This window comes from Mirounga angustirostris, unplaced genomic scaffold (assembly GCF_029215605.1).
Source record: "Mirounga angustirostris isolate CCGP_5_RB_7025 unplaced genomic scaffold, mMirAng1.0.hap1 SCAF_7, whole genome shotgun sequence".
Classification (NCBI taxonomy): Eukaryota; Metazoa; Chordata; class Mammalia; order Carnivora; family Phocidae; genus Mirounga; species Mirounga angustirostris.
Window position 1 is genome coordinate 41,565,243 of NW_026991715.1, and position 10,622 is coordinate 41,575,864.

General features: G+C 43.7%; 1 long non-coding RNA gene across 1 annotated transcript; it reads left to right on the forward strand.

The window, feature by feature from the left end:
• The first annotated feature begins 117 nt into the window (after nt 1-117).
• On the forward strand, nt 118-9,599 carry LOC123852613 (uncharacterized). Its single transcript, XR_006792950.3, has 3 exons — nt 118-221; nt 2,796-2,904; nt 9,338-9,599. It is a non-coding gene; the product is annotated as an uncharacterized LOC123852613 (long non-coding RNA).
• The last annotated feature ends 1,023 nt before the right edge of the window (nt 9,600-10,622 follow it).

Genomic DNA, 10,622 nt, shown 5'->3' on the forward strand with positions numbered 1-10,622 from the left:
GGTTCCGCGCGCGTCCCGCGTTCCCCAGGTAACGGAGACGGGGTTGCGGCGAGAGCTGCGCGCGCGGCCGGGGGTGGGGCGGCGGCTCGCGGGAGTGAGCGCCGAGTCCCGCGGAGGGGCGGGGCTGCTCCGGGGAAAAAAGATTCTCGCGGCCGCCATCTCCGCGTCCTGGTCCAGATAGTCTCGAAGTGCGATCGCCGTTCAGGCCGGCTATAATCCAGGTCGGTAATTTGGTAAAGATCAGTTTCCGACCTTTCAGGGCTCCAGCGAGAATTCTGTCAGTCCAGGAGTTTTCCTCGGTGACCCATACAAGCAATAATTCTAATTCGATTGCTTTTGTAATTTTTGTTTGAGGCAGGACCCTAGGTTCCAGTATCCCTCCTAGCGCTGGTCTCGGGCAGCAGAGCCTCCACAGGTTCTTCTGCGCTGTGTATCTGGGAGCTAGTCCAGCTCCCAGGCAGGCACTCGTGCGCGAAACAAAAGACTGCCCCGTGTCCCTCAGACAGCAGGTCTGAACTCCTGTAACCCTTGCTCCACACTTGCCCCACCAAACCAAGTAAACGGAGCGGTTTAAGGATATAACATGGTCGGAGCGTTGCATTGCTAGCTTGATCGAAGTGCTCAATCGGCCTCTTCTGTTTTAGGTCATTAGCTTCTAATCCTCTGCCACGGGTGGCTCACCCTTCCTTGGTTATTTCCTGCTCTCCGTTTCTGCTCCTTCAGAAGTTCACAAAAGTAGAGCTGGAGCGGGGGCGCCCAGGTAGGAGAGACTGGGCTGGACGAGGCAGTTTCCTCAGGACACTGCTGGTTTAGAACCTAGCCTCCCGCACTGGTAGAAGCTGGCGGCCTAAGCCTGAGTGAGTCTTCCTAAGGGGCACAAGTAGTATCTAGTCAGCCTTACAGGGAGGTCTCAGTGGCAGGAAACCCTCAGCCTGATGAACTTTCCAGAGGCACTCCCAGAAGTGAGCTTGTTAGGTGTCCCAAGAGCAGGTTCAACCATTCCCACCTGATTTCAGAAGAAAGCTGACAAATTTATGTCCTCAAATTGAAATCCCTGTCCCCAGAACTTTAGTTGGGTGTGGGGTGTTGTCTCTTAGAGATGCAGGAAAGAGAAAAGAGATGGATTTGGAGTTCTGGTCAGTTTTATTCCTATTTCCCTGTAACTCTAAGCAAGGTCTTTAGTCTTTAGACCTAAATAGTTTCGTTTGTCACTTGAGAGATTAGCTAAGAACCACCTGTCTTTCAAGATACAGGTGCCAGGACTTGCTGTCTCCTCAAGCTATTGTTGGGGAACCATTATGGGGTGAGCAGTGAAATCTGTGGAGAGGGGTCAGCTGTCAGACTTTTTCCTTGAGAAGCTTTCTGGATGAGGAGGAAGGACGTAGGAATCCCAATTCTTCTCATCGGCCCAGATGGCTGTGCAGGCCAGTGAAAAGAGCACAAAGTCAACTCCCAGGGTCAGAATTGTCACTCCCATTTATTGGTCATCATGGGCTGGCTGTTTACCTTCTTGGAGTCTCTGTTCCTCATTTGTTAAAAGTGGTTATTAATACTTGCCTTGAGGACCAAGTGAAATATGTCAAAAGCTCAAAGTCCTTTTTAAATATAAAACAGGGGGTTACATTAAAGCCTCCGTTGGGAAGTCAATATTCTCACCCTGGAGATATTCTGAAAAAGCAGAAAGATCATTTTATCCACCAGTGGATGTGAGGCTAGTGTCTGTAGTTAGAGTTAACTCCCAACAGAGGGTGCCTGAGCTTTGTACTGATGGGTCTACACCTCGGTATTTGTGGTATGCCTGCCATGCCTGGTCCAAGACTGTGATCAAGGCTGCATGGGTCCTGGGGCTCCTGGCTGGCTTAGTCAGCGGTGCGTGAGACTCTTGATCCTGGGGGTTGTAAGTTCCAGCCCCGGGTGGGCTGTATAGCTTACTTAAAAAAAAAAAAACAACACTTTTTTTTTTTAAGATTTTATTTATTTGACAGTGAGAGAGGGAACACAAGCAGGGGGAGTGGGAGAGGGAGAAGCAGCCTTCTCGCTGAGCAGAGAGCCTGATTCCAGGCTCCATCTCAGGACCCTGGGATCATGACCTGAGCTGAGGGCAGATGCTTAACTGACTGAGCCACCCAGGCTGCCACCCCCCAAAGAAAACCTTAAAGAAAAAAAAAAAAGAACAGGCTGCGTGGGTCTTTCCCTCATAGAGCTGACACTCTACTGGGGGAAGTGAAGAACCATGTGACACATTTTAAAAATGATTATGATAGAGGATCTCCTGACTAAAATATAGGATACCCAGTTAAACAACTGTCAGATAAATTTTAGCATGAGTATGTGTCAAATATTGCATGGGACATTGCAGTACCTTGTATGTACATTAAATGTTTAGACTTTACCTTAAGCCATTGAAGACTTACCAAATAGAATCTGTCTTTTGTTTTAAAAGATTATTCTGGCTGATGTGTGAAAAATGGATTGTAGGGGACAAGAATGGAGGCCATTTAGGTGCAGTATTTGTGGTATGAACAATACAGTGCAAGTTAAGGCCGTCTTATTTTCCCTATGAAGGGTCTTTAAAGTTAATTTCTCTTTTCTAATCTCTCTGGGACCTGGGTTGCAGTGCCCCTTTAAGGCACTAGGTAAATCTAAAATACTTTAAAGGTGTAGAACCTAATTAAACCCAGGCATCTGTAATGAAAGCTGCTTAACCATGATTTGACCCTGCTTATTTTCAGGTGTGATTTTTGAAATCTGCAGGATGAGTAATGGAACTGAAGTTATCTTGTTTTTCTTTCCAGTCTGGCACTCAAGCTTCAGTCAAAAGCTCTCACCGTCACCCTGTCCCAACTCTTGGACTCTGATTGAAGTAGGAAGAATACATTTGCTAACAGTACCTTGTTTAGCAGAGTAAGTGCGTTGGACTTGGTACCTAGGAGTGGACAGCTTTGTTAGTACCTCAAATGATCCTTAAGCTCACTTTTGATTTTAAGTCACTAAAATTTATATCTGTCACTAAAAATTGTATTTACTTAAGACTATTTTCTATTAATTTATTTAAGTGCCCAGATTGAGAAGTATTTAATGTAAAGTCTGACAAGTTTTTCTGGTATTTAGTAAAGAGCAGGAATTTTCTTTATTCTTTTTTTTTCTTTTAAGGATTTTATTTATTTATTTGAGAGAGAGAGAGAGAGAGAGAGAGCATGAGTGGAGAGAAGGAGCGGCAGACTCCCTGCTGAGCAGGGAGCCTGATGCTGGGCTCCATCCCAGGACCCTGGGATCATGACCTGAGCTGAAGGCAGACACTTAACCGACTGAGGCACCCAGGCGCCCCAAGAGGAGGAATTTTCAACACAGTTTTTAACGCCAGACATTTGACTTGCACATCTAAATGTTCACTAGTATCAGCACCTGGGGGAAAGGCCATCTCTTGGTTACCTGCCTTTCTGCTGCTTTGCCACTTGCCAGTTCACCAAGAGCTCAGTGCACACACTCAAGTGCATTGCTGCTTCCCTCATGCACACATGTGCTTTTTCTCCCGACTCACACCCACCAGTGGCATTCTGTCTGGCACAGGTGGTACCATGTAGTGGTGATGAGCTTCCGCTCTGGAGTCACCTCCTGGATCCTCATCCCAGCTCTGCAGCACACAAGCTCTGCAAACTTGGGCAAGTTACTCAGTTTTTTTATTCCTCTGTTTCCCTAGCTGTTAAAAAAATGGGGTGATAAGAGTCTCCTGTAAAACTGTGAGGATTAAATAAGGCACATAGTGTATGCATGCGTGCTCAGTATGAGTTAGCTACTGCTCCAATTATGTTTTTCTCTAGCTAAGGTATGTGTCTTTCTGCTAACCAGTGTGGCTAAAATAGTACCTGCTCTAATTTTGCGGATCGACATACATATATGATCAGAATTGGACATTGAGAAGAAGTCAAAGAGTAGTAAGCACAGTAGCATTATGCCTGAGGCCAGTCCAGTCCCCAGCTCTTCTGAAATATGGGAGACTAAGTGACCTGTTTCAGTGAGCCTTGAAAGAATTTCTTCAAACCATGATGATAGCCTAATGCTCTCTTTGCTGCTTTCCCTTTAGGTGGTAGAATTGCCCATGTAGATCAGGGGTGTCAGGAGGGAGCAGTTCTCATAATAATGAGAACTCAAAACAAAAATGCAAGCTAAAACTATCATGAGATACTATCTTGTACGTAATCTGATTGATAAAAGTTCATACTTTTGATAAGAGGATGCAGGGAAATAGGCCTCCTGTGTTTTTGGTGACAGTGTAAGTTGGTACAGCTGTTTTGGAAGATAATTTGGCAAGATTTATAAACATTTAAAATGAACATAATCTTTAACTCAGCATTTCTAATCCTGGATAATTATTCCGTATCAATGCAAATTTACTTTATAAAAAGGTATTTATCACAGTAGCCATATTAAAAGCAAAACATGGATTGTCCTAAAAAAAGGGCATCTAAAACAGAATATTATGTGGCCACTAAAAAGAATGAGGCAGATGTTTATGGACTGATGTGGAAGGATTTTCAAAATACCGTGCTAAACAAAATAAAGCGAGGTGCAAAGCACTATGTCAAATATGTTGTCACTGTGTAAAAAAAAAAAGAATACATACTACATACATATATCCTTATATATGCATAGAATCTCCCTGGAAAGATAGGCAAGAAACTGGTAACAGGTTGCCATTGGGAAGAAGATGTGGGAGACAGAAATAGAGAGGGAGGGACTTCCTATTGTACTTTCATTGACTTTTTGAATTTTGAACTCTATGTATGTGTTACCTCTTTTTAAAAATAGCATTTTTCATATGCAGAGGGTTGAAAGCTAGAAAACAAGGAACCCCGGTAAGTCCTGAAAAATGGTGATTGCTATTACATGTGGACATCAGATGGAGTGGTTGGAATAGGACAGGATCTGATCTGTTGTTTTGGAAGTTGGATTATATCAGTGAACAGAACAAACGGCCCTGTCTTCGCAGAGCTTCTCTGGGGTGTGGCAGTGCAGGGAGAGAGAGGATAGAGGGACTGGGACGCTGGGAGTGCCGGAGGCAGGCTGCGTTATTTAATATGTTGGTCAGATAAAGCTCACAGAGAAGATTGGGGCAGAGAACTCGAGGAGGTGGGGGAGTTGGCCATATGGGCATCTGGGGGAAAAGCATCCTAGCCAGACAAAATAGCAGTGCAAAGGCCCTGAGGCATGAACAGGTCTGCCCTGTGGAGGAAGAGCAAGGAGGCCAGTGTGGCTGGAGTAGGAGTGAAAAGGAGAGCAGCTGATGACGTCAGAGAGGTAATGGGGCCAGATCACATAGGGCCTTGTTATTGCTAGCAGTCATATGTCGTAAGACTTCTTATGCTTTGTTACGGTGCACTTTTATTTATTGTAGCATTTAACCATCACCTCAACCATGTGAGATAGGCACAGTTATTGTCCCCATTTTACAAAATGAGAGAATCTTCAGCAAGGATAAGGAGCTTGCTTGAAAATACACAGCTAGGGGCGCCTGGGTGGCTCAGATGGTTAAGCGTCTGCCTTCGGCTCAGGTCATGATCCCAGCGTCCTGGGATCGAGCCCCGCATCGAGCCCCGCATCATCGAGCCCCGCATCGGGCTTCCTGCTCAGCGGGGAGCCTGCTTCTCCCTCTCCCTCTGCCTCTCTCCCTGCTCATGCTCTCTCCCTCTCTCTCTCTCTCTCTCTCTGTATCTCTGTGTCTCAAATGAGTAAATAAAAATATCTTAAAAAAAAAAAATACACAGCTAGTAAGTGGAAAACTAGGACTTAAACCCAAGGCTGTGATTCTAGTCTGGACATTCATCCCTATGCTGTTCTGTGTTTCCTAAATGTTAAGAGAGAACCAAGAAAAGGCTTTGAGTCCACCCTTGGGCCACTGCTTAGAGAGGAGAGTAAAGCTGAGGGGATAGAGCTGGTTGAACTTTCTTAGAAAAACCTTGGAGGCTCTGTGGTGTAGTTTCGCAAGGCAGGCAGACTTCCCTGCCCCGAGTATGTGCCAGGAGGTACAAGCTGAGCTAGAATTGGGAGTGGGGAAAAGAAGTACGGCTTCGAGGCTAAAGGAAGTGTGAAGCCATTTGGAGTGTGATGACCACAGACTATGTCTAATTTCTATGAACCAGCCTCCTCTTGGGAGATGATTACATGAGAAAGTGACAGTTTCTCACAAAGAGCACAAGTTTCAGTTGTCTGGAGAGGGCAAGTTCGGTTATCTGGTAGCCTTGCTGGGAGTGCAGAGAAGGTCTCAGAAAGCAGAGGGGCCTGAAGAGTGAGGGAAACTGGTGGCTTTGTACTTAAGTAGTGACTGATAGGCTGTTCAAAAGTTCAGCTTTCCAGGCACTTGGGTGGCTCAGTCGGTTAAGCATCTGACTCTTGATTTTGGCTCAGGTCCTGATCTCCAGGTTGTGAGATGGAGCCCCCTGTCATGCTCCCCAGTCAGCGGGGAGTCTGCTTGGGTTTCTCTCACTCCCTCTGTCCCTCCCCTCCCCCTGTACTAGCTCGCTCTCTCGAATAAATCTTAAAAAAAATAAATTCAGCTTTCGTTCCACCTCCCGTTCTTGGTGTGAACATAATATCAAATGAAGTAGTAAATCTAAGACAAACCAGCAATGGAAGATTTCTAAAAAAGATCTCCTGTTACTAGACTATAACTGTACGGAGATAATGTAGTTGTCTGTCTCTGTTCTTCCACAGCCAGGTGCCTTCTGAGTGCTGGGCCTCGCTCTAGGTTCGCAGCAGAGGGAAGGACACACAAGGCCCCTGCTTGCATGGAATGGGGAGGGGAGAGGCTGAACACAAAACAGTAAACAAAATATAAACGTTTTCAGACCATACATAGTAAGTTCTGCACAGAGATTTGTGTGTGCAGGCCTAGAGTGTGGATGGATGGGGACTTTAAATTGGATGGTCAGGAATGCCCCTTTGAAGAGCTGTTCCCCTGTACTGCTTGTGTTCACAAGTGAAAATAAGTCTTTTTCTTTTATTGTTGTGCAAATCCATTCCCTAAGCGGGATTTCTCATAATACTGCTTACATTGATATATCATTGTTTGGGGAGCAGTATTTTCTGGTGGGGAGGGACTCCTACAAAGGTTTAGATTATAATAGTTAAATGCTCCTAACGTAGTTTTCCTGAGGTGATTTGTGAAGAAGTGAGCGAGGTAGCCCCACTGTACACAATGCATTTTTCCCAACCAAATGAAAGATAAATCTCCTACATCTCTGTGTTTGTTGTTGTTGCTTTTATTATTTTAAATGATGAGGCTGCAGCCTGCAGAAAGGTCTTCTTATGCCCCCGTGGGGCATCCTCTGTCATAATAACCTCAGGCTTCTCTGTTAAACAGGGGAGATCTACCCTGTCTTTTCTTTCTCTACCACACAGGAAACAAAGAGGGCAGCCATTAGTATCTTCAGACTATGGTAAAATAACCCCGTCCCAAATGTAAAGCAAAGCTGGTCCTATTGAAAAACAACAAAGGGAAAAGCTGAAGGGCACAGTACGTAATGCACCTGCTTGAATGTCAAATCACAGGGTGCGGATCAAAACAGAGCAGCTGTTGAGGGCTGCCTAGTCATATGTTTCTTAGAATTTATGAGAAAAGACACCAAGGGCCTGCAGTTAACAAAAGCTCTTAGCAAGTAGCAGGGTAGGTTGCCCTGTTGAGAGGCAGGATCCACTCTCTAGGAGTGTTCAGCTATGTAGATTTGAAATGAATGGATGCTGTGGCTGGATTTTTTTTTTCTTTTTTTTCTTTCCATGTGGCAAGTCTGGATGGTAAAGTTGTATCCTTCAGGAACAATGTTCCCTGGTACTTGGGAGAGACGGACAACTGTTCAGTTTTCCTCAGCATTATAACCCACATTTCTGTATTACTATTATATCTGCTGTTTCTCTTTCAGCTTGGAGGAATATATGTGTGAACCACTTAGGAAGCATCTGTTTTGTTCCAGACTTTGTGCTCTTCTGTATTCTAGATTGTAACATTAACTTTTAACTCAAAGACCAATTGCAGGTTTTATTTTCGGTGAAATGCACAAAACAATTTTAACAGGGAACTGTGAAAAATATTTTCACCAAAGTTAAACATTTAGAGAATGTGCCTGACTTACTTTGGTGATGTACAATCACTCTAAAATACGTAGTCCTTCTGGGAAGAGCAATGACAGTCGAATGCACCCCTTGTTCCAAAATAGCAATCAGAATACTCACTGTAAGAATACATTTCATCAATCAGTGTTCATTCAGTGTCTACCCTGCGCCTAGCCCATTGACTTTTTCATCAGTGACATTTATTGTATATTCCTGATTAGAAAATTAATCCCAGTTTGTTCCAATAAAATTAGAAAAAAAATTTTTTTTTAAGATTTATTTATTTATTTTTGAGAGATCAAGAGAGGGCGACAAGGGGAGGGACAGAGGAAGAGGGAGAGAGAGAATCCTCAAGCAGATTTCCCACTGAGCGCAGAGCCCGAGACACAGGTTTCTTTCTCAGGATCCTGAGATTGTGACCTGAGCAGAAATTAAGAGTCAGCTGCTTAACCGACTGAGCCACCCAGGAGCCCCCAAATAGAAATTTTTTATATTGAATAGAGAATTTTAGAGAATATTTTAGAGAAATAGAGAAAAAAATTTCCTGTTTTTAAAATAGGAAACACTAACATTGTGGTATGTACTCTTTCGGTACCTATGTTTATATTTAAACACACAACATATATATATATATATATACATATATATATATAGCCAGGTGGGGAGGAGAGAGGGCACGCACAACCAAGCTGAATAAGACTTGCTTATAGTAACTTTCAGCAGACGGTGGTTTGAAGCAAATTAATAATTCCATTGTGCAATTAAATATACATTGTGCATGTGTATCCCCACCAGTCTCCAAATTCTGTCTTCTACATAGCAATTAAGTAGGTGATAAAAATAAATTATCCCCTCTCTGGCATTTTGGAAGAGTGCAGGCAGTTTGACTTAGAATTCTTTATCTTAAAATGACTGGTTCTAAGTCAAAATCAGTACAACCTTTTGGTTTACCAAAGTGGGTTAGGAAAGAGAAAACATAGTGGATCAACATGCGCAGCCAGCCCTGATTCTTTCTGGCCTTCGCTTCACACACAGTCTGGGCACTGCACTTTGGGCCACAGCTACCTCACTCACCTTTTCTCTTTTGTTTTCTGGAGGCTAGGCTAAGCTCTTTTACAAGCAGCTTTTCTCAGTAACAGAGTGAAAAAAGAAATGTCCAAAGAACCGCTATTTGAAAACTGGGAACACATGCTTTTACTAGGCACTGATGCTTTTTTTTTATAAATTCTAGGCTAGAAGCAATGTCCACAATAGCCAAACTGTGGAAAGAGCCAAGATGTCCATCGACAGATGAATGGATAAAGAAGAGGTGGTATATATATACAATGGAATATTATGCAGCCATCAAAAGGAATGAGATCTTGCCATTTGCAACGACGTGGATGGAACTGGAGGGTATATGTTGAGTGAAATAAGTCAAACAGAGAAAGACACGTATCATATGATCTCACTGATATGAGGAATTCTTAATCTCAGAAAACAAACTGAGGGTTGCTGGAGTGGTGGGGGGTTGGAGGGATGGGGTGGCTGGGTGATAGACATTGGGGAGGGTATGTGCTCTGGTAAGCGCTGTGAATTGTGCAAGACTGTTGAATCTCAGATCTGTACCTCTGAAACAAATAATGCAATATATGTTAAAAAAAAAAAAAAGAAGAAGAAGGTAGCGGGAGGGGAAGAATGAAGCGGGGGAAATCGGAGGGGTAGACGAACCATGAGAGACGATGGACTCTGAAAAACAAACTGAGGGTTCTAGAGGGGAGGGGTGGTGGGAGGATGGGTTAGCCTGGTGGTGGGTATTGAGGAGGGCACATTCTGCATGGAGCACTGGGTGTTATGCACAAACAATGAATCATGGAACACTTCATCTAAAACTAATGATGTAATGTATGGGGATTAACATAAGAATAAAATAAAATAAAATAAAAAATTCTAGGCTAGAGTTCTACTAATAGCTAGTTTGACTTTGTTCTGGCCTCACTGTCCCTAGATCAAGTATCCTAGTCATTTGAGGTCTCTCTGCTAGAATGAATTTCACTGGTTAGGCAGGTACCCTACTCATTACCACAATTATATAGCAATTCCTTTTCTGTATGTTCTCAGAGATTCTTAACCTGAGCTTCAGGCTGCCCAAACCTAATTTTAAAATCTCTTTCTTCATCCCTTCTAGAAGTTCTTAAGGCTATCATCCCATAAGCCCTGCCCCTATCCTGGCCCTGTTTTTCTTAGTCTCAGTTAGTTTGTCCAAACTAAAGCATACTTCCTAGCTAGTTCTTAAGGTTGGCACTTCGGTGAAGTTGTCTTCTGCACCTGTGAGTCTAGCTTTACACTAGATTGGTCTCCCTAGTGTCCAAGTGGCATGTTTGACAGGGCTCTCTTCACTGGAATGTGCCTCTTAGGTGAGTCAGCTGAAAATACTTTATCTGTTTTGGGGGTTTTTTGAAATTTATTTATTTTAACTGATTTCTATACCCAGTGTGGGGCTTGAACTCATGATGCCAAGATCAAGAGTTCTGTGC